Raw genomic sequence first — 24644 nt, forward strand, 5'->3', positions numbered from 1 at the left:
TTGTCATGGCGATTGTGAATAATATTACAGTGAACATGGGAGTGCAGATATCTGTTCGATGTTCTGTTTTCATTTCCTTTGGATACATACCCAGAAGTGGAATTGCTGAGTCATAGTTCTATGTTTTATTTTTGGGGGAAACTCCATTCTGTTTTCCACAGTGGCTGCACCAAGTTACATTCTTACCAGTAGTGCACAAGGGTTCCCTTTTCTCCATATCCACATTCTTATCAACACTTGTTATCGCTTGTCTTTTTGATACAGCCATCCTGACAGGTGTGAGATGATATCTCGTTGTGGTTTGGTTTTGCATTTCCCTGATGATTAGAGGAAGCAATCTACAGATTAAATGCAATCCCTGTCAAAATTCTACGGTACTTTTTACAGGAATAGAAAAAACAATCCTAAAATTTGTACAGAATCACAAAAGACCCTGAATAACTAAAGTCTGGGCAATGGTTGTTTTTGGATTTGACATCAAAAGCGAAGGTAATCTAAGGAATGAGAGAAAATATTTGCAAATCTTGTGTCTGATAAGGAGTGAATATCCAAAATATGTAAAGAACTCATATAACTCAATAGCAAAAAACAACAACAACAAAAACCAACAAAATTTTAAAAAAATGGGCAAAGGACCTGAACACATTTTTTTCCAAAGAAGACATGCAAATGGCCAACAGGTACATGAACAGGCTCTCAACATCACTCATCAGCAGAGAAAATGCACTCATTTTTTAATAGATTTATTGAGATATAATTTACATGCTACATTACATAATTCACCTATTTAAAGTGTACAAGTCAGTGTTTTTTAGTATATTCACATAGTTGTGCAAGCATCACCACAATCAATTTCAGAACATTTTATCACCCCCCGAAACCATACCCATTAGCAGTCACTGCCCATTTCTTCCAAAGCCCCACCCCTCACACCTAAACAACCACTAATATTTCTGTCTCCCTAGGTTTGCCTATTCTGGACATTTCGTATATGCAGAATCAGAAATTATGTAACATTGTGTGTCTGGTTTCTTTCACCTCGCATAACATGTCTACGGTTCATCTGTGTTGTAGCATATATCAGTATTTCATCCTTTTTACTGCCAAATAATATTCTGTTGTGTACATGTACTACATTTTATTTATCCATTCGTTCTTTGAGTTGTTTTCACATTTGGCTATTATGCATAACACTATTACATATATCTATGCAGAAGTTTCTGTGTGGACATGTGTTTTAATTTCTTGGGATATATACCTAAGTATGGAATTGCTGAGTCAGATAGTAACTCTATGTTTAACCTTTGAGGAACTGCCAGACTGTTTTCCAGAGCAGATGTACCACTCCCCAGTCCCACTGGAAATGTATGAAGTTTCTAATTTCTCCACATCCTCACCAACACTTATTCTGATGGGCCTTTTTATTTATACCCATCTGAGTGGGTGTGAGGGAGTCTGTCATTGTGGTTTTAATTTGCATTACCCTAATGATTAATAATGTTGACCATCTTTTCATGTGCTTATTGGCCAGTTGTATATCTTCTTTGGAGAAGATCCTTTGACCGTTTCTTAATTGGATTATTTGTCTTTTCATCATTAAGTTGTAATGGTTCTTTACATCTGTGAAGCTCAGAGAGGGGCCTGTGCTCTTAAGAGGCAGAACTGAGACTCAGGTTAGTACTGTTTCGGCATCCTTGTGGTCACCTGAGCCCAGTTCTGACCCGTTAGTGGATCAGGAAGGATTTACATGTCAGTCTATGAGTGTCCGTTGTCAGACCTGAAGACCTTCCTCCTGGCACTTGCATTACCGAGCTGACCTTGTCTGCTCCTTCTTCCCCTGTCATAGAGCATGATGCAGGAGGAGGGTTACAAGGTGAGTAGCCCCCATCCCAAAGGCCCCCCAACCTAGTCCACTTGTTTTTGTACCCGGCTAGTCTCTTTCTCCCTCTGACCACCAGACCTGCCTTTCCGCATGGGTCTCGCAGTGGCTGCCTCGTGTTCTTGGCTAAGGTCCCTCAGCTGAAAGAGACGTGGGGCTCTCCCTCCCATGGCAGGTGACCCGTGCTCCTCCCCAGACTCTGACGTGCTGTTTCTCTTTATTTTCTTCCCAGCGGGTAGCATTTCTCCCTTCATCCCTCCTGGCCTCCTGCCTGGCTGCCTTCCCACTGTCCTTTTTGTAATTCTGCTGAAAAACAAAATCTCTAGATTATTTTTTCAAGTTCGGAGACCTGGGAAGGAACAAGCGAAACGACTTGCTCACTGATAGATATGTGTGTGTGGGGGATAGATATTTTCAGATTAAGCCTGAAAAGGAAGCATTGGGAAAGTTTCAGGAAAGTTCCAAAGGCTTCCAGGAGCAAGTGAAAATTGTCAGACCCTCTAGGAGACTTTCTGAGTTGCCAAAGGAAACAGATCCCCTTCCCACCCACCCCACCCCCCCGATTTAGGAAATAAAACCACCTGGCAAGGTCAATGCTCGATCCTCTGATCCAACCTCTCTGCCTTAGTTCAGACACCAGACCATTTTGGGTTTAGATTTCACATGATCTGGATAAATGTAAAGTCTCATCCTTCTATTCAAAGAGCCAGCTGTCCAAGTTTAGAAAATACTGGACTGTCTTACTCCACTAATTTTCATACCCAGCTAGTCTCTTTCTCCCTCAGACCACCAGAGGGATTCTGGATTCCCTCAAAGCAAAGCCCCAGACAAAGACGTGGGCAGGTAGTTTATCTGGAAAGCGGTCCAAATGATCCAAAAGACAAGACAGGAAGAGTGCCTGTCTTGTCACACAGGAGGAGATGCAGAAAGACAGGTTGGAATCCCATCTCCTTGGGAGGGAGGGAAATCTAGTTCAAGAAATTAATCTCATGATTGTCCAAGGAAGCATTATCCATCAGCCCCCAACCCCATTGATCCAGGGCGTCTCCACAGGCATGAACTCCCCATACTTGGAGGTGACTATGTATCAGAGGTCTCCCACAGGCATCTCCAAAAGGAGCAAAAGAGAGGTCTTAGGACAGGCAGTGAGAGGCACTCGATGGCAATATTGTCTGATTAAACCTGCATAAAGCCTGCATGGAACTGGTCACTGCAGCAGTAGCTGGAGTAAGAGGTGAGGTCAAGGCAATTTTAAAGTCATGTCCAAGAAGTGACCAGGGATCGGAGGGAGGATGGATCTCAGCAGGAGAACACAAGTGAAAAAATCTCTGAGCCTTAGTAAGCACGCTCTCAAAATGAGTCAACAGTGTCATGCATTTGTCAAGCAAATTCAGCACAACCCACAGAACAGCGAGGGAATGGCCTGTACCCAGTGTAGTCACACCATCCTCGCAACTGTGCCTTCAGTTCTGAGTGCAGGACTACAGGTGAGATGCGGGCAACACAGAGAGTGTTCAAACAGTTAAACTGACCCATGTCAGGGACAGTAGAGGGAATTAGAGCTGTTGGCTAAGAGAAGGGAAGACACAGGTCTGTGAGGTTATCTTTTCAAAGATTTGAAAGGCGCTTCTAAAGTAACATTTACAAAACTGATCCTATCACCCACCCCAACTCTAAGATATGGCTTCGTCCTTCTGTCCACCCCCTTCTCCATGCTCACACCACCCCCAAACCCCCCTAGTTACTGAAGCCAGAAACTTGAGCATCAACTTACGTCCCCTTAGTCACAACTCTGTCCAGTCCACCTCCTAAATTGTCTTGACTCTCTCACCATTCTCTTCACCCCTGCTGTTTCTACTTTGGTTTAGGCCACTCTCCTCTCCACCTGTGCCATTCCAGCCTGTCTTTCTGCATCTCCTCCTGTGGCACAAAGGCCAGCCTCTAGGAAACCAGAGTCAGCTACAACCACTACCTACTTCAATCACAGTCTCCTCCTGACCTCAAGCCTTAGTGTAAATCTTCAGCATCACAAAGACCCTGCCTCCAGGGCCGCCCTGGACAGGTTTGCAGGTGGTTCCCCACACAAGGGGTACAGCCAAGATGAGGTGTTGGTGAAACTTCAGGCTGCCCTGCACTTGCCTAGCAGTATCTTTTCCCAATCCATCAAGGTCACCTCGCCTTGTGAAACTGGGCTGTCCCCACCAACGGGGAGAGCATGCTTTTCTAATGTGCACAGAGTGACTGACGGACACCCATCAGTTCAAAAGGAGAAATAGGGTATAGTATGAGCTAAGATCATGGGCTATAGAATGGACAGATGTGGGATCAAATCCTATACCTGCTACTCACTGGTTGTGTAAACTTCAGTGAGTTACTTCTACTCTGAGTATCAGTTTCTTTGTGTGTAACATGTGACTAATGATGGTGACCTCAGAGAGCAGCGGTGAGAAGGAAATGATATTATGTAGGAAGCACCCTTAGCACAATGCCTGAGACACGGTCGGTGCTCACTAGACAGTGACTAGGGCTGTTACTGTTGCTGTTGTTCACTCTGAGCCCCATCATGCTGCCCCTCCCTCCACATTGGTCCCTCCATGACAGTGGCCTTGGTACCCTTAACAATCTGGCTCCCTGCTCCTCTGTCCCACCCTTCCCTGGTTCATGATCCAGGCTTTGTTGGGTGCTTCTGCCATGACAGAGGCTGTCATGATAGTAAATGCTCAGTAAATATTTGCATTTGTTGATGGATGATTGAAGAAGACATCCATGAACAGCACCCACGGAAAACCTGGCTGGTGGCCAGTGTCAGAATCTCCCCACTCCCTGGCTCCAGTCCCCAAAAGATGAACCCCAAAGAGCTGGGACCTAGACATTAGCAGGTAGGGAAAACCACCAAGCTCATTATTGGGCAATTCAGACAATGTAGTTTGTTGGGGAAAAGCACAGGCTTTTCAGTTAGAAGCGTGTTTTCAAATCCTGGCTCAGGTGGGTGACTGGGTGGATGAAACTTCCTCTTCAGTTTCAGTCTCCTCATCTGGAAGATGACAGTCATAACGACTGCATTGATGACTACACCTTCATGGAAGTGCTGCACAGATTAAATGAGATATTTCACACAATTGTCTTGAAGCGTAGAAGAGGCCCTACAAATGGGGTTATTTTTTTCTGTATCATAGGCCTGATGATGCCGCAGTAACAAAGAGCCCCCAAATCTCAGTGGCTTACAACCACAGAGGCAAATTTCTCACTCATACTGTATGTTCATCACAGGTCCGTCAGGATCTCTACTGGTGTCATTCTCACTTAGGAAGCCAGGCTAATGGAGCAGCCATCACCTCACACCCTGCTGGTGGCAATGGGAACCATTGCAGAGGGAAAGAATGTTCTGGAAAGCCTTGTATCTACAACTAAATGTTCTAGCCTGGAAGTGACCCACATCACTGCAGCTCCCAATTCATTGGTCAAAATAGCCACATGACCCCACCCAACGACAAGGGGTCCTGGGCGTACAAACCTAACATGTGCTCAGAAAACAGAGAGGCAGACATATTTGGCAAACAGCACTCATGACAACCACAATTATTCATCTCCATCTTTATTTCTTCAGCAGCAAGACAGGATTCATTGCTTCTGCCCTGTACTTAACCGGAAGTTGGGATAATCTCTAAGTCCAAACAGACTGCTGAGTGTTGAGGTCTCCCAGGGTCTCTGAGCTCACATCTGCTCTTCTAAAGCCTCCTGGGTTCTCTGAAAAGCTGGGGCTGCTGGAACTCGGGGAGAGGACAGTGGAGGAAAGGACTGGTGGGGCCGGAAGGTGGTGAAGGGCTCATTCTTCAATTTTTAGCCCCAGAGACGTTGGGCCTGAAACTTCAAGGAGTCCTTCTTTGGAGGCCCACCAGATATTAAAAGCAAACAAGATGGCAAAGCAGGGTTGCAGAACTCACGGCCTATTTTTAATGTTTGCTTTTAACTAATTAATGCTTTTGCCATCTACCCACAGTCCAGTAACTGATAAAAAACATCATCGGGAAATAACTCTAAAAGTCTAAATGTGATGCCCTTCTTGGGCGTAAGACCTCCTCTGAGAAGAGCAGGGAGGGCAGGTGGGGAGGAAGGAGCTTGGGTTTTAGACTCCTTGGAAGGTTTTCCCATGAACTTTGTCCTGCAGGAAGCTCGCCGTGGCTTCCATCTGGTGGTTATGGAGTCAGCTCAGCTCTTGGGCAACGTCATTTTATGCCCAAAGCCTGGAGCTGTTTGGTCTCAACAGGGCACGCAGCTGTTACTGAAAATGCCCTAAAATCTCCCCATGGATTCTCTCACCAGGCCTGTCATTTCCCCTTCTTAGCAAGTCAGTCATTCCTTCGGGGTAAGGCTCCCAATTTCGGTGTCAGGAGGGGAGCCGGATAACAGAGAAGGGTAGAAGGGGAATAGGATAGGACCTGCAATGGGCCCCAGAAAAGGGTCCTTGACACTTTAGACAGAATTAGCAAACTGTAAAACCTTCTGGCCACCCTGAAGGAGCTGGAGGTAGATGTAGAGGTGTCTTCGCAGGGACTGAGTCTCTGTGGGCTCCATCTTGTTCTTCCGTCTTCGGCGTCTCCCTTTCATTCTTGACTCTACCTGCCCCCTCTACTGAGGCTTGTGCTGGTTCTCCTGACCTTGCTCCACGTATATCTAGTCAACGCTAGCCACACACAGCAGATCTTCATTCATTCATTCATTCATTCATTCATTCATTCACTAATTTACTCAAATGTTTTCAAACTTTATCAGACATTTATTGATTGCTGACTGCACACCTGGCATCGCACTGGGCCCTGGAGCTTCATCTATAACCATGAACAGAGCAGATAGAGTCCCTACCTTCACAGACCTTCACAGTCTCGTGAGGAGCAAGACCTTAAAATCAAAACTGAACCACCCAATTTTAAAAATAATAATGGGTAAAACATTTGAGCAGACACTTCACCAAAGGAGATACGTGGATGGCATGTAGGTGAATGAAAAAATGTTCCACATCAGCACTTATTAGGGAAATGTAAATTAAAACTACAGTGAGATAGCGCTACACACCTATTCAAATGGCTACAGCTAAAACGACTGTACATCCCGAGTGTTGGCGAGGAAGTGGCTGATGTAGAACTGTCATACACTACTGGCAGGGGGAAGGTGGTACAGCCACTTTGGCAAAGAGTTTGGCAGTTTCTCAAAAAAGTGAAATGTACACCTATTATATGATCCAGCCATTCCACTCCTATTTATTCAAGAGAAATAAAAAACATATGTCCATACAAAGACCTGTACATGAATCTTAATTGCAGCTTCATTTGTAAGAGCCAAAACTTGGAATCCACCCAGGTATCCATCAACATGTAAATGATATACAAATTGTGATACGTCCAGACAATGAAATATTACTCGGCAATAAAAAACAGTGACTAATGCATACAACCGTGTAAACGAATCTCAGAATCACTATGCTGAGTGAAAGAAGCCAGACAAAAAGTGTATATACCATAGGCTATTCCAGTTATTCTAGAAAATAGAAGCCAGAAAGCAGATCCGTTGTTGACTAGATGGGGGTGAGGGTTGGTTTGGAGGGAGAGCTCACAGAAGGTCGTGAGGTAATTATTTAGGGAAGACAGGTATGCTCATTATTTTGATTGCAATGATGGTTTAAAGAGTGAAAATATGTGTCAAAATTGATCAGATTTTACACTTTAAACCTATGCAGACCAACAAAGTTCTGTGTGTGTGTGTGGTGGTGGTGGTGGTATGTTGTATGTATGGGGGGATCTGGCATGTATGTGTGTGTGTGGTGTGTTGTGGGGAGTGTGTGGACATACAGTCACATGCAGACCTGCATGATGACAGCATCAACTGTTTAGCAGACCCTGGTGGTCAGAGTATGGCCTGTGAAATAAGACAAGCTAGGTTTGAATCGTGCTTTATTTACTTTTAGCTATTTGACCTTGGGGACATTATTTAAAAAAAAAAAGTCTCTGTGCCTCTGTTTCCCCATCTGTAAGTGGGGGCAAGGATAGTGTCTATTTCGACACATTACTAGGAGGATTTTATTCGGCAATCCATTAAAAGCTCCTTCTAACAGCACTTGGCACTCAGTACACTTTAGCTGTTATTATTTCACTAACGCTGACAGTTCCCCAAACCCATTCCTCAAAGGATTTCTGAGCTGGGAAAGAATCCCCAGGTAATTGGACTCAGGGTGCTGGCTATCATATTCGCTCTACAAATAAATCAAGAGCAAGGTATGACCTCAGACTGGAAAGTGACCTCAGAGGTAGAGAGGGCACAGAGAGAGAGAGAGAAAGAGCAAAGCTAAGAGGAAGGAAAGTACATTCAGGACATATTCAGCAAGAATAGATGTCTCTATTTAGGGGAAGGGCGATTATGTGAAAGGGGACAAATTTAGTCTATTTAACTCTTGCTCCAGAGAGCAGACGGGGAAATGGACTAAAGGAGAGAAGTGTCAGCATTTAGTCAGAGCAATGGAATGGGCTGCCTTAACAGGAAGTGAGCTCGCCGTCACGTGCACTTCCTGTTTGGAGGAGTTGCAAGTCGAGGTTGGAGGACCCTCTTTTGCACTCTGTATTGGGGTGACCAGGATCATCTCTGAAGTCCCAGTGAGCCACTGAGCTCTCTGGTGTGGTGGAACCAGAAACGCACAAGACGGGGAAAGGAGGAAGAGCAAAAAGAATGAGTACCAGGAGACGAGGCTGGAAAGGGGCACTAAACTGTCTGCAGTTGACCATTAGGTTTATCCCTTTGGATTATAGATTGTCCATCACAGAAATGTAAAGAATGACAGATAGTCCTATCAGTCCTTTTCATTTTAGTATAAATTAGAAACACTAATCATTTCCTCCATGACAGCTGACTGATGACAGAAGAGGACAGAAGATACCAAGCGAAGAGAGAGAAGGACATAGAGAGTAAAGCGGGCAGGGCTCTGAGACAAACTTCATTAATCTCCATTTTGCCAAGGAGTAACCCTGACAGCAACCTGAAAGGAAAGAAAAATAAATACTCAGTGGAAAACTTTTGCCATCACTTATTCATTTCAGCAACTGACTACAGAGTACCAACTATGGACCATGCTGTGTGCAGGGCACTGGGGACACTGGATGAATCGGACGCAGCTCTGGTCCTCTCTGGCACCCAGGCTAGTGGGAGACAGACAAGGAAATCATGGTCATAAGCCAGCATGACCAGTGCCAGGATAGAAGAACGTGTCCAAGCAATGGATGAGCTTTCCCATCAACTGAACCCCAGCCTTTCTCTTGGAGCCACCCTTCCCCCTGGGAGGAAGAGATTAATATTATACCCATTTAACAGACAGCAAAACAGAGACCCAAAGAGTTTGAGCAAACTCTTTGGGAGACAGCAGAGTCAGAACTAGAACAACTGACTGCTGAGCTGGGCCACTTCTCCCAAACAAACACACATTCCTTGAGGTCATTTCCCAGAACACCCCCAGGCCACAGGCCTCCCCTTTGGTGGGTCCACTTGCTTGCTGCCCTCCTTCCTTGCTCTGCTTCCTCTCCACAGCAAAGAAGATGGATGCTGACTGTCATGGTGAGGGCCTGTCTGGGGCTCTGGGGCTCTTGGCAGGTGGATAATTAGAGTCTGAGAGAAACCATCTGCTCAGGCCCCTGGGGGTCTTGGGCATGCTGGGACAGCACAGCTGTTCCCGACTGGCCATGCAGGCAGTTCTCACAGTGGAGTCCCTACGTGCAAAGGGTTTAAACATCTCTGGCCATGAGAAGGCCTGGCCATCTCCCAGCAGCAGGGCCTTGGGTGAGGAGCTGGAGTTTTGGTCAGGTCTTTATTTCCTTGTTTGGGTGCTCTCCTTTCTCGGGGCCCTAGGGCAGAGCTGCATGGATGAGGGCAGTTGGGTGTGGAGGGTAGGCAAAGGCCAAAGTCAATCATTAAACTGCAGAGAGGGGAGAGACATAGGTTAGTACCACATGGGCCCTTCCTCTCTCCAGAGGGCAAAATGAGGCCCAGGGAAAGGAAGAGAGTGGGCCACAGTCCCACAGGGAGAAACCATCATCCAAGTTCATCACATTCCTTGCTGAGGGACAGGAGAGGGAGTTGGGGGTGGGGGTGGGCGTGTTCAGGCTGAGCATCCAAGCCTCACCTCTTAAGGAAATCCTATCCCCACTCACAAAGAATTTTACTCACGTGACCTTGTCTTATCTTGGCAACCTCTAAGGTTGGTATTCTCTCCAGTGTGCCGATGAGAACACTAGGACACAGAGAGTTTGATGAACTTGCCCGGGGCCACCCAGCTAGCAAGTGGAGCAAGGCTTTGCATTTAGGTCTATCTGAATTCACAGCCCTGCTCTCACCCACCCCAGAGGCAGTGCAGAGAAGTGGGAAGCACTTAAGTACCAGGCCTGGACTGCTGTCTCGCTTCAAACCCAGCTCTGTCACTTACAAGCTGTGTGAACTTGGGCAAATCGCTTTGCTGAGCCTCACTTATCCCCCTCTTGAAAATGGGGATAATAGTAGCCACCTAATGTGTTGTGAAGATTAAATGAGTTGAAATGAGTAAAGGACTTGGGGTTGTGCCTGGACAGGGCAAGTCCTTGAAAAATGTTAGCTACTATTACCACAGGCTGTTTTTCACACAACAGCCAGGGGAATCCTTTGAAAATATAAGTCTGATCACTTCACTCCCCTGTTTAAAACACTTCAATGACTTCCGCTACACCCAGAACAAAGGCTCAAGTCCTAACTATGGCCTCTGATTGGCCTCCGTCACCTACCTGGCCTCCCCTCCCCTCCCTGACGTGGCAGGCTCCTGCCTCAGGGCCTTTGCACTATTCTTCCCTCTGCCTGAGCACCCTTCCTCCAGATATCATCATGGCTCCTCCTTCAAGCATCTGCTCCAATGTCATCTTCTCCATGAAGTCCATCTTGACACCCTCTTCAAAATTGTCACCGCATGCTTCCCTGTTTGATCTTCTCTGTAGCACTTCTCATTGCCAGCAGAGACTCCAAAAACTAGTTTTCTTATTCAGTTAGTTATTGTTACTATGTCATCTTTCTCCCCACACTAGAAAACAGCTTACGAAAGCAGGGATCTTTGTTTGTCCTGCTTTCTGCTGTGTCTCCAGCATGGAACATTGGTTGGCACAAAGTGGTACCCCAGAAAGTATGTGCTGAATAAATAAAGAAATGGGTGATGACATCCATCCGCCTCCACACTCAAAAGCCAGGAGTCAAACACCAAGTAGACCAAGTCTGAAGGGTTAGAGGCAGGCCTGAGGGGAGCAGTCAGGAGGTTGAGGCGAAACAAGGATGGGACAGAGAAAGGGCCCCCCATCACAGCCCTTCTGCAGCCTAAACCCCACATCCAACAGCCAGAACATGGTAGACACCCAAGAAATGCTTGTTGGAAGAATGGCAGGCAAGAGAGAGAGGGCCATTTACCAAACACATACCAGGCACTAGGAAAAGAAACAACCAAGATATTCATTCATTCATTCACAGATGAGCCATTGAACACAGCCCTGTGCCAGGCACTGTTCTACGTCTCCAGGACTTACACTCTGGAGAGGGGTGGGGAGATGTGTATTTCATGCTCCCTGCATTCTCAGATGGCACAATCTTGTGAGCAAGAAAGACACTAACCTGTTCTAGATATTACGTATTAATACCACATCCATTTCACCTATGAGGAAACAGAGGCTCAGGATGCTTAGGTGTCTCGGCAGCCAGGTGGCAGAGCCAGGTCTAGAACCAGCTGGCTCTGCCTGGCTCCAAACTCCCTTCTTCCCCTCAAATGAGTGTCACGGGTGTCTGGTGTTCCAAGAAGGGTGGGAGCCTCACCAGGACAGGGTGGCTGGAAGGTAATTCTAGCAGGAGGAAGGTCACGGGTGAAAGTGCCGAGGTGGAACACACGTTGTCAGTCCAAAGCCAGGGAGAAAGTCATTTGAAGGTGGAGCCAAAGAAAGTGAAATCAGAGAGTGGGAGAGAAGCGAGCGCAGAGCCTGCAGGCTGATGGCTTCCGCTTTCTCCTTCAGGCACTGGGGAGTCAGCGAAGGTTTGCGAGTGCGAGGGCTCCTGAAGGGAATCCTGGCAGCTTGTGCGGGATAATGAGGAGGCAGAACACACTGGTAAGGAGGAGGCCTGGCCAGAGGCTGTCACAGTGGTTTTGGAAAGACGTAGTAAGAGTCAGGGGTGGAGGAGGCCCCAGAAGGAGGCAGGCACAAGGCCATCGAAGAAGGAGGATCGACAGGACACAGGACACGGAGGCCCGTGGAGCCTGGAGGGGTAAGGCCCAGACATTTAAACAGTGTCCGGAAGGCAATGCCGTGGATGAAAACCAGAAACCACAGGCTGTTTTGCCCCAATCATTGGAACTGCCCTGAGTCAAAGGCAGCTCAGAAGAAGGAAACATGCAGAACAAACGTTTAGGAAACACCTGGGATATGCCAAGGACTGAGCCACACACCATGTGGGTACCATCTCATATCAGTTGCACCACCACTCTGTGCAAAAGTTGATTTTTCACAACTTTCGGGAGGGATATTTTACGTATCATAAAAGCTACCCATCTCAAGTTTACAACGCCATGATTTTCAGTAAACTTGCCAAGTAGTGAAACCACCATCATTAGTTTTAGAACAGTTTCATCGCCCCACAAGGATCCCTGTGCTCTTTTACATTAATCCTTATCTTACCCCCTGCCTGCCCCAGGCAGCCGCTAACCTACTTTCTGCCTCTGTAGATTTGCTTTTTCTAGACATGCTATATAAATAGAATCATACAAAATGTGGTCTCTTGTGTCTGGCTTCTTTCACACAGTATGTTTTTGAGGTTCATCCATGTTCTAGTTGGTACGACTCAGTAGCTTGTTTCTTTTGAAAGCTGAATAGTATTCCATTGTCTCGATATACCAGGCTTTGTTTATCTATTTACCAGTTGATGGACATTTATGTTTTGAATTTGGGGCTGTTATGAATAAGGAAGCCGCTGTGGACATTCGTGTGCAAGTCTTTGTGTGGATGTGTTTTCATTCCTCTTAAATCTAGGAATGGAATTGCCAGGTCATGTGGAAAGTTCAACTTTTTTTTTTTTTTTTTTTTTTAAGATTTTATTGGGGAAGGGGAACAGGACTTTATTGGGGAACAGTGTGTACTTCCAGGCCTTTTTTCCAAGTCAAGTTGTTGTCCTTTCAATCTTAGTTGTGGAGGGCACAGCTCAGCTCCAGGTCCAGTTGCCGTTGCTAGTTGTAGGGGGCGCAGCCCACCATCCCTTGAGGGAGTCAAACCGGCCACCTTGTGGTTGAGAGGACACGCTCCAACCAACTGAGCCATCTGGGAGCTCAGCGGCAGCTTAGCTCAAGGTGCCGTGTTCAATCCTTAGCTGCCCACCATCCCTTGCGGGACTTAAGGAATCCAACCGGCAACCTTGTGGTTGAGAGCCCACTGGCCCATGTGGGAATCAAACCGGCAGCCTTCGGAGTTAGGAGCATGGAGCTCCAACTGCCTGAGCCACCAGGCCAGCCCAAAAGTTCAACTTTTTAAGAAATGTCCACAAGGTATTTGTTTCGAGTCAGTCTCGGCCTATCGATAGTGATGCTATCAGCTAGAAATGCCTGGTGGCACTCACCTGGGCCTGTACTACTTGTGACAGCCCCTACAGACATTTTCACCACCAGAGCCAAAGGTGTAGCTGGATAGATCCTTGTGGTTCTTATGGCTGCAGACACACCTCAGCAACAACAGGACTTTGACAAAACAAGTTTAGTTACTCACAGGCCCTGAAGGGTCCACTGCTTGCCCAGGGCCCCAAGTAAGGTTGCTGGGAGGGAGAGAGCATGGATCTGGGGTCCTGCCTTTATCAAGGTTGAGGGTAGGGCGCCTAGGGTTTTGAGGGTTTACATATTATCAGTGAATTTTAAACATAAGAGCAAGAATTAAAGCTGGGAGGGACACACAAGGTCACTCCAGCAGTCAGTCCTATAGGTCACCCGGGGCTTTCTAAAGGGGAATCCATGGGTGGGAGGGTGGGACAGCCTGGCTCTTTATCTAGCTGTGTAGCCAGCAATATATTTATTCAAGATGGATGTCTTTGCAATGGCTGCCTCTTTAATCAAAAGCCTCATGTCAGGTACTTACACTACAATATTATTATCATTTTTCAGAGGAGGACTCTGAAGTTCAGATAGGTCAAGTAAATTGCCCTGTGACACTGGGTCACAGCTGGGTGAGGGAACTAGATTGACTGTATCACAAATCATGGTCTGTGTTTGTCACTCGGTAGAACTCGCTTTCCAAAAGGATCTCCCCCATGGACCTATCCACTGTCATGTGCCTTCGGTCCCACCATTAGCACATCTCTCCGTTGTGTTAAGCATTGCTTCTCCTCACTCAGGTGAATTGCTGGGCCATGGTAATGTGAAAATTTCCAAACACCTTTCTGTAAATGACTTCAGCCTTGAGCCTAGGGCCTGCAAAAGAAGAAAACAGAGACATGAGAAGGGGAAAGGGGGCCTGGAAAAGAGGCAGCAGGGGCCTTCGTCACTCCTGTGTTTGTTCCAGCTGGTCCTGCCCTAGGATGTGCTCAGTTCCCTTCAATTCACATTCACTGGGTGTCAGTCGTAGGCCAGGCCAAGTGCATCTGGCCCTAGAGGGAGCCAGGGCAAATCGGACATCATGCTGCTCTTAGAAAGCTCACAGCCCATTGGGAAAAGCAGGTGCACCATTCCACACCAGAGAGGTGCTGTCTCAGGGTAGACACCCAGCGCTTCGAAAGCCAGAGCAGAGAGAGACAAATTACTGCTGGGGAGATGGGACATTCTTCCTGGATGAGGTGGCGTTGGAATAGAGCCTTGGAGGATGCCTGGGATTCCATATGAGGACGGGCTTTCCAGGCAGAGGGTTCAGCATGAGGAAAGGTATGAGGTGGAAGGTTCAGAATGAACCTTTACGCATCTCCCTTCACCTAGAGATTGGAGACCTAAATCAGACATTATACACTCAAACGCATCGAGGGCTGAACAGCCACTCTGATAACTGAGTCAGGCCAGATGGGACATGTCATGAGCTGGGGCACAAGCATTTTGTCTAAATGGTGGCTGCTATTCAGCTTTTGAGCCAATTGTCACTGTGTGGGAATATGTAAAGGCCCATTATTGCCAGATCTTTGATGTTTCAAAAGAAACCAGAAAATCCAACTATTTATGTGAAATATCCAGATTTAGTAGTGCCAGAAATGCATTTCAAATTCTTTATACTCACTTATGGGCCAGACTGTCCGATGACCTCCAGTTTACAACTTCTGGCCAGTGTGCCACGTCCGTATAAGCCCTGATCCCGACCTTCTCTTGGCCTTTCAAGAAGGATAACCAAAGGGCTGCCCCTCCTGCCTCAGCCTTCCTGCTGCTCAAAAGGGATTGGCTGGAGACAAGAGCCAATCAGAACACAGAAGCTAGGAGGGGGCGGGAGCTCCTGACAAAGGAGAAAGTAGGTGAGCAGTCATCAAACCCCATCAGCAGCGAGTGTATGGGATTGATGGATTTTAATTACATCTCATTCTAATCCTTAACATTTATCTAAAAAGTGACAGGGGCGGGCAAGAGGGCGGGTCACGAGCGTGCTCAACCCCAGGATTGCCATGTGTCTAATTAGAAGTTTTCTCCCTCTTGATCACCTAAAGTCAAATTCATTTACTCTGCTCGAATTGAGGGTTTAATTGGATTCTTGTTTTATCTCCTCCTGTCTTCTCCCCCATCTCCTTTGTCTTCCAAAGGCCCTCTCTCCGTGCAGGAAGCGGGCCACAGCATCTCATCAGAAGAGAACACCCCTTTAAGGACGCCCGTTTCATGACTGTTCATGCCAGCCCGTGGCGACAGCAGCAGCGACGGCATTGACCCAGAATCACCGTTATTAATTATTCAGGCCACCATGATTTAGGCCCTCGTGATGATGTCTGATGGGCATTAGGGTGGCTCCTGACCAAGTGGGCTTCTTGGTGGCCGCAGACCCTGCGCGCCGCCCCTCCCAGGCCCGCGGAGCTCTCCTGCCTCTTCCAGTTAGGCCAGGAGGACCTGCACTTTCAATGGTGGTGCGGCTGAGTGGGCTTAATGTCTCTGTTCTGGAAGCAAAGTGGTGGAGAGCTGCAATTAAAGGCCGAGCCAGCTACATCTGGAGACGTCATGGAGTCACTAAAACCACTAATTCTTTTGCCAGGTGATGAGAGTTCTATCCTTTTTTGTCGCCTCTCTCTCCCCTTGTCAATTAACGCCAAAGGCGGTAGTTTCTCTCTGGCTGCTGGGTTGGTAATCAGAGGGTAGAGAAGGCAGGAGGCGACTACTCACCCACGCGCAAAGTTCTTTCTTCTGCGTCAGACTCTCCGGTGCTGGAGAGGGGAAGAGGAGTGGGCGTAGACACAGGTCCAGGGATCTGAGCACCCGTCCTCGCTGTGCACTGTCTGGTGATAGCGTAATACAGAGCAGAACTGAACTGGAACCCAGCTCAGTCACATACAAGTGACCTGGGGAATGTAGCCTAGCCACTCTGAGCCTCAGTTTCTCCATTGTCACACAGGATTCATATAAGGTTGCTATGAAGAGTCAATGTGCCTTATGTGAGGAGAACCCTTCACACAGCAGATGGCAGAACGCTGTTATGTTGCAGTCAGCAAGGCACCTGGCACACAGTAAGTGCTCAATAAATAATAATCACTATTATTATCATCTGACCTTGAGCAAGTTAGGAGCTAACCTCTCTGGGCCCTGGGCTTCTCCATCTGCGAAGTGGGGACAATCATTGCTCCCTTCCTATCTCCTGCTGTGAGAAGCAAATGTGTGAATTCACATTTGGAGAAATGGTTTGAGTTCCCTATATGTTGGTGATGATTACTCTAGTAGCTCTCTGAGCTTGGGCAAGTCCCTTAACTTCTCTGCACCTTAGTCCCTTCATCTGCAAAAAAAATAAATAAACAATTGAAAAATAACACCATCTGTCCTGTCTACTTCCCAGGGTTGTTGTGATAATTAAATGAGATGGTGTTGATAAAAACATTTGGTGATCTGTAAGGCTCTACAAATGTTAACTTAGCATCACGCCATTGAAAGGTAATTAGTTGGTAAATAAAGGGAAAGAATAGAGCCTTTTGCATACAAACTGTACTGCTGGGTACCCCAATTGCAGATGAGGGACACTTCTCTTTTTAGAAGTATTCCAGCTAATAAATAAGGAAGCGGTGATAGGATTAGAATCTTACCACTTTGAGACCCCTGATGGATTTAATGGATCTAGATATTGAACATCCACAGCTGCTAACATTCCCAAGCTGGAGACGGTACGAGCGGCCATTAAGTGCCTCCTGACGGAAACAGGAAGCACCGTGAGGTCGTCTTGCTAAAAAAGCCGAACTTGATTGAGCTTCAAAAACTACTTGTCAGTGTGCTGGAAATACAGAGGACAGAGGACTAGATTAGAAGATACCAGTGAAGTTCACACTGGGATAATGCGGGTCAAGCATCTGGTTTCTTAAAAAATAAAAAATAAAAAAATTAAGAGAATGATACAGCCACTTTGGAAGACAGTGTGGCAGTTTCTTACAAAACAAAACATACTCTTACCATATGATCCAACAACCATGCTTCTTGGTATTTATCCAAAGGTAATTGAAAATTTATTCCCACATAAAATGTTGGGGAGTGAGTGCCAGGGCACCTTCCCCTCTCGCTGTTCCAGAGCAGTACAAGTGCTGCTGGCCTCGAGGATCCGGGCCTGACTTAAAAGCCATGGCCCTTGATCCTGGGGAGTGGCAGGGAAGGGGTGAGGAGAGAGGGGCCCTCTGTGCCTCCAGCCCCGGGCGCTGCAACAGGACTCCATGGCTGACCCGTGCAATATAACCCAGACTGAAGCATCCCATCTACCTGCCAACGCCCAGCCTGGGTGACTGGGTGGAGAGTGAAGAAGACCGACCTTGTCCCTTGGCTAGACTGGAGCTGCTGGCCTCAGGGTGGGAGGGCTCTGTGGGGGGAGATACTCCTATCTACTCATTCATGTTCTAGGCTCTGGGGAGACAGCAGTGAGCCAACTCATAAAAATCCCTGCCCTCATGGGGCTTCCTTTCCAGCAGGAGGGCGGGGGCGGGGTGGGGGTTGCAGAAAGTAAACTTTAAACATAAGAAGTAATTCATATAGACAATTAGAAGGACATAAGTGCTATAGAATACAAGGAAAGTTGAGCAGGAAAAGGAAATGGAGTATGGATGTGGGGTGGGGTACCTACAACCCCATCTCCCTGCCTTATTCTTCCCCACAGTGCTCACTATCATCTGACTGTATCACTCACTCGTTTATTTCTTTAACATCTCTCTCCTTCACTCAAGTGGACACTCTGCAGGGTCAGGAGTTTTGTCTGTGTTGTTCACAGCTGTTCTCATGTAAGTGCTCCGTAAGTATCTGCCACATGAATGAAACAGTCTGGGTGGCTGGTCCTTAATACCAACTCCAAAAAACATCCAAATCCATCCTCGTCTCACATCCTCCCCCAACCACCACCACCCCTGTGGTCCAGGTGGCATCCTCTTGCCCATGGATTCTTGCAGGAGCCACCACCCCCAGCCAAAGCCATCCTGTTAAACATCAGTCAGGTCTTCTCAATCCTTTGCTGAAAGCCCTCTGGAGGCTCCCATCTCACCCAGGGGAAAAAAGACAAAAGCCAGCGCCTCTTATCTTAGCCCACAGGGCTGATGAGATCCAGTCAGGTCCTCCACCATGTCTTTCTAGCACTGCCCTTCCTTCCTCATCCTCAAGTGTCACTCCTGCCCCTGGGCCTTTGCACTTTTTGCTTCCTTGACCTGGAACTCTCTGCTCCTACTCTTCCCATTGCTGGTAACTTCTCGGTGTTCACCTGGCTGGTCAATAGCCCATCCTCAGAGAGAGGTCTTCCCTCACTAGCCCACCCCAAACAGCACCCTCTCATTCCTCTCTGTCTTTTCTGGCTTCACTTTTTTACCACATGGCTCTTTTCATTTGCCATTATACTATGCGTTTATTCAATTGCTCGTTGTTGGTGCCATAAAAATATAAGCGTGAGGACAACAACGTTTGTCCTCATTTTGTTGACCACTGTATTTCCAGAACATACAACCATACCAGGCACATAGTAGGTGCGCAGTAAATTTTTAGTGAATGAATGTATGAAAAAGCCAGACTCTCAGTAAGCACTGCACACAGGCAAGTTCCCCAGGGACCATAGATGGTGGTTCTGCTTCCTGCCCTACCCTGGCACATTGCAGATGGGCCAAGCTGGGTCTGGGGGCTCAGATCCTAGTCTGGGAAAACATTCAAGAGTTCAGAGGCCCCTGGAAAAAAATTGGACACCACCCTGCCTCCATCTGCTGCTTGAGTAACCTCCCTGCCTCCTGGCAGGTAGCCAGCTGAGCAGGTGAGCTGATTACAAGAGCTGTGTATGTTTTACAAAATTTGGGAAGTGTAAGAAAGCACAAATAAAGTGGAAAGAAACCATAACCCCATATACATATACCCCATGTACATCTTTTTTTAATAAACAAAATTGAGATCAGGTGGCACAACCTATATTGTGACTTACTTTATCTTCACTTTATCCTGGAAACATATTCCTACACCATTACTCTTTCTATAATGCCGGTTTTGATGGTTGTTGTTACTGTGTATTCTGAATCAAACAAAGCGCAGCAGTATATTTAACTATTGAGGTGTTTTCCCTCCCTGACACCAAATATATGCTGTCTTTTCCAACACCATCTGGACCTCCAAACGACTTGCTATAGATCAGGGGTTCCCGTGACCATTTCCTCAGGTGCGATAATTTGCTAGAATGGCTCACACTGCTCAGGAAAACAGTTTACCTACGTTTACTGGTTTAGTGTAAAGGGTACAATTCAGGAACAGCCAGATGAAAGAGCTGTGTAGCCAAGGTGCTGGGGGGTTGGTGTGCCGAGCTTCCATGCCCTCGCTAGGAGTGCCATCTTCCCAGCACCTGATCTGAACACCTACTGGAAAGTTCTCCAAACCCCATGGTTTGGAGGTTTTTATAGAGTTTCATTAGGAGGCGTGATTGAGTAAAACATTGGCCATTGGTGATTAGTTCAATCTCCAGCCCCTCACCCCTCCACTGAATTGGGGGTGTGGCTGAATGTTCCAGGCTTCTAATCAAGACTTGGTCTTTCTGGTGACCAGCCCCCATCCTGCAGCTATCTAGGGGCCCACCAAGAGCCTCATTAGAACAGCAGACGTTCCTATCACCCTTATCACTCAGGAAATTACAAGGGATTTCAGAGCTCTGTGTCAGGAAGCCGGGACAAAGACTAAATGTCTTCTATAATGCCCCATCAACCAACCCTCCGCCCCTATTGTTGCACATTTAGGTGGTTCTGGATGTTTCATTCTTGGAAACCACGCTGCAGTGAGCTCCTGCGTGCTCATTCTGATTGTTTCCTCTGGACCACTTCCTTCTCTAGACAGAGCTGGGATTCAAATCCAGGCAAGCGAAGGGGGTGGTGGCCCCATTTAGTTCCTTTTGCTCCAGGCAGCTTTGAGGGGTCCTCAAAGGCCCAGCATAATCCCCTCCCCTCTCCACAAGGATCCCTCAGGACCAGCACTTTTCAGAGTTAGTGTATCCTATTTGGGGAAGTTCTGACATCCTCAGAAAGCCCTTTTTATGAATTCAAACACATTGTCCAAAAGCCCACGTCTTTGACATTTTGTACACATCAGTGTGAGGTCCAGGCCCTCTGCAAGAACTTAAGCAAGTCTGCTCCTCTCTCTGAGCTTCAGTCTCCTCTGTACAATGAGTGGACGAGATGGTCTCAGAGGCCCTTTGGGCCCCCACTTCCAGGCAAAGCTCTGTAAGTGCCCTGCAGTATAGAAGAGGGTGTGGAGTGCGGGCTCTGACGCCTGACAACCTGGACTGGGAGCCCAGCTTTGCCAGATCCTATGTGACCTTCAGCAGCTTCCTCGAGTTCTGAAGGGGTTCAGAACATGTCTCTCCAGAACGTGCTTCTTTGGTATGTGGACTATTTTGAGCTGACGACAATCAAGGCCCAAAAGACTCAGGAAGAGCTTTTTCCCCTCCCAATTAATTACCTAAAAGAATTTAGATAGAGGGCCTGGCCCAGGAAGACAATTATCACCAGAGATAACCACAAGGAATATGGGCTAGGTATGGTAAGTGGGGGGGCGGGGGGGGGAGGACCAGGGGGCGGGAGCTTGGCAGGGCCTGGACATCAAGTTGTCTCTGTGTGCCACTGCCTCTGCATGGCATGGCAAACATTTCTTTACCAAACATTTGCTCTTCCCATCTTCCTGTAAATTGTCTTTCTTCCCTTTGAAGCCTCAGACCCCTGCCTCCTCCTCCTTAGCTCAGGATGGCATATAAGCCTTTTTTTCCTGACAGTGAGTCCCATATTCTTAAGGGGCTCCGATGCGTACATAATTAAATTTGGAGTTTTTTTCCTCCTGTTAATTTGTCTTGTGCTAATTTGAGTATTACACCAGCCAAGGAACCTAGCAGTGCAGAAGGAAAAGTTTTCCTCCCCAATAGCTCTCTGTGCCTCAGTTTCCTCATCCACATAATGAGGATAATACGAATGCCCATTTCATGAGGATGTGGGAGAAAGACAGGAGAAAGGCCAGGCCGGCTCCCACCACAGGAAGTGCGTGGCTCACAGCACAGGAAGTGCTCGGGCGTCTATTCATGTCATTGTGATGAAGAGCTTGGTCTTTCACAGTCTTTGTCTCATCGACCACACTGACACTGTCCCTGTTTTACCAATGAGGAAACAGGCTCAGAAAGAGACTTGATCTATGGAAGTCACATGGCCAGCTCAGGGGCATGGCCAGGCTTACCCATGCCTCCCACTCCCACTCCAGGACTCTCTGCGTCTACCAGGCAGGCGCCCAGTGGCCGGCCCAGCCCGCCGTGGCTTCAGGGACAGGGGACACCCTGTGTCTGAGAGTGAAGCTAGTGGTTCCTCTGTCCCCTCCGCATACCTGACCCCCTAGGCCCTACGCAGAGGCACCTCTTTCTCAGGGTGAGCATGGGTAGGTCAGAGGAGGGGCAGCAGCAGTGCCCGGCCTGTTAGATTGTCAAAAACAATGCCAGGTGCCGCTGAGCTCAAGGAGCCACAGTGACTAATAGGCTTGTGTCAGGAGAAAAAAAAAAGTGACATTCAGAGGAATATTTTCCTCCCCTAAACAAAAGGTGCACAAACCAGTTGGTAGTGCAGGTATGGGCCCAGCAGCAGGGGGCCATGGGGGGACTGGTGGCCCCTGCCCCCAGTGAGCCTCAGCTCGTGGTGGAAGAGCTGGGCGGCCCCAGGAGACCGAGGCTCCCTTAAGACTCTGCTCTGAGTTGCTATGCAGTCAGTGCTATAATGGCTAGGGGAATAATCTGGGTTCTTTCCACCTCCCCACGCTTTGCTCTGGGGGAGGAGACATAGGTCACCTCTGTTTCCATGTCCTCCAGGCTGAGTAGGGTGGGGAGCAGGGAGGAGTCAGGCAAACACTGGAGTCTCCACTGCCCACCCGGCAGTGCTCCTCCCCCATCACTCTGCCCTGGTCTGGGGACTTGGGGCAGCCTACATCTTCCAAATCTTCAGTTCCTTCCACCCCTCCCCCCCTCCCCCACATACCCAGGCTTCAGTTTTTGACGCTCAAAAGGCAAGAATGTCCACTGGGTCATCCTTTCCCTGCAGCAGTGAATGTTCTGAGTCCAACTGCCCTATAAAGGAAGAGGAAATGCTGGGGAAGGAAGGAAGATTAATATTCCAAAAAGAAAAACACCTGGCCATATAATTTTACATTTCTTCTTGTGATCAATTAATCTCTGTTTCCCCTTAGGCCATAAATTCCATGAGGGCAGGCCCCGCATCTGATTTGGCTCACTGTAGTAGTATTTTTGGCGTCTGGGACAGAACCTGACACATAGGGAAGAATGAAGATGAAATGAATGAAGAAATCGCTATTCACCTTCCTCGGGCTCTCTGGGTGAGCTCAGAAAAGACCCCTAGAACCATGGAAATGAGGGGCGGAACCAGATCTATGGTTGCCAAGCTGGGAACCATGAAGGCGGTTGTGTGGATCCTGTTTTTAAGATTTTAAAAAGTTTAATCAAGTCAGTCCCCCACACCCCTCCCCAGAGGATGGTTTGCACAAGCTCACCACGTTTCCCCGAAAATAAGCCCCAGTGAAGACCGTCAGCCAGAGGGACGCATTTAGTACGTTATGACGATGTTTCAGAAGAAGGTGACGTGACTGTATTTGAATAAATGTAGATTGTTGTACATAAAAAAAAAAAAAAAAGACATCCCCTGAAAATACGCCCTAATGCGTCTTTTGGAGCAAAAATTAATATGAGACCCGGTCTTATTTGCGGGAAAACACGGTAGTAGTCCCTTTGATTTTGCCCAGAGTCATAGCAACTGTCAGGGACTGTGGTTGGCTGTTGGTGACATCACAGACCCCAACCCCAATTCCAGATCACATGCCCAGGACTTCTAGTCCCTACATTACACTCAGTGGGCACGTGAAGGTCATTTGCTGCCCTGCAAATGTGGCTTGTAGAAGACAAACTGTTGCAAAAAACACAATACATAGGGTCACCTGATGACCCAGGTGAGCTTTGAAGGAAAGAAGGTTTAGGACCCCAGCTCAACAGATGTTTGAAGTCCCTTCCAGAAGCAAGCACTTCAGATGAGCAGGTGTCCAGACCACTTTCTTCTCGATCCAGAAGAGCCAGAGCCAAGGAGGGGGAGAGAAGGGAAGTGGGAGGAGCAAAGATGTCCCTTTGGAATCCTGGGAAGGATCCCAGGACCAGCTCTGGAGGGGTACAAAGCCCAACTCTCCATCCAGAGCTGCCATGGGCACCCCTTCCCCTGCAGCCAGGGAATGGAGGGAGGGCCCCTCCACAGGACCAACTTTCCCTGTCACCATCCATTTCCAGAGCAGAAAAGCAGACCCACAGCTGCCTTCCAGGAGCCATGCCCCGCTCACTACCCCTGAGCCTCCTGCTAATTGTCTCTCTCAGGGCGCCTGCTAATACAATAGCAAATGAACAGTTCACCTTGAGGATCGCCTACTCTCCCCAGTGCTGAACTGGCAGTGCATTTCACATGCATATGTTCATTTCACTGCAGTCCTTCCCACAATCCCTTGAGGCAGGTACAAAATTATGCTCATTTTATACATAGGGACACTGGGGCCCAGAGAGGCAGCGATGGATCATTGCAGTAATGGCCCCCAATTTGTTCATGCACTGCCTTGGAAGGTGCCCTCCCACCCTGGTTCAGGGCTTGGCCATGTGACCTGCTTTGGGGTCAATAAGACAGAAGTAAGCGTGTCTGCAGAGACCTGAGCAGTGCTTGCCCCTTGGGACTTGCTCTCTTGCTGCCCTTGAAGCCCTTTAACCACCTTGTGAACAGCCCAGGCTAGCCTGCTGGAGGCTGAGAGACCATGTAGAGAGGTTCAATAGTTCCGGGCGCCCCAGATGAGGCCAAACTAACCAGCCAGTCCCAGAGGAACCACCCATTGACAGCAGACACGTGAGAGAGCCCAGCCAAGATCGGCCAAGCCCTGCCCAGATCAGAAGGGACCACTCAGCTGATCCCGCCTGAAACTGCTGACTCCCCCAAAGCATGAGCCAGATAAGTGGTTGTGGCATTGAACTAGTCAGTTGTAAGATGTTTATTAAATCGCAAAAGCACTTAACATAGAGGTGAAATCATTTGG

At 47.8% G+C, this 24644-nt stretch overlaps 1 long non-coding RNA gene across 4 annotated transcripts; it reads right to left on the reverse strand.

The window, feature by feature from the left end:
* Positions 1-3659: 3659 nt before the first annotated feature.
* LOC109455075 (uncharacterized) lies at positions 3660-22993 on the reverse strand. Of its 4 annotated transcripts, XR_016018364.1 has the most exons (5): positions 22550-22993; positions 17141-17325; positions 16233-16345; positions 15154-15363; positions 3660-14363 (listed from the first exon to the last, which is right to left on the reverse strand). It is a non-coding gene; the product is annotated as an uncharacterized LOC109455075 (long non-coding RNA). The 4 variants fall into 4 exon arrangements; XR_016018362.1 differs by having other exon boundaries at positions 15154-16345; XR_016018363.1 differs by having other exon boundaries at positions 16233-17325.
* Positions 22994-24644: the final 1651 nt, after the last annotated feature.

This window comes from Rhinolophus sinicus, chromosome 14, assembly GCF_057876585.1.
Source record: "Rhinolophus sinicus isolate RSI-liver-muscle chromosome 14, RSI-T2T, whole genome shotgun sequence".
NCBI lineage: Eukaryota > Metazoa > Chordata > Mammalia > Chiroptera > Rhinolophidae > Rhinolophus > Rhinolophus sinicus.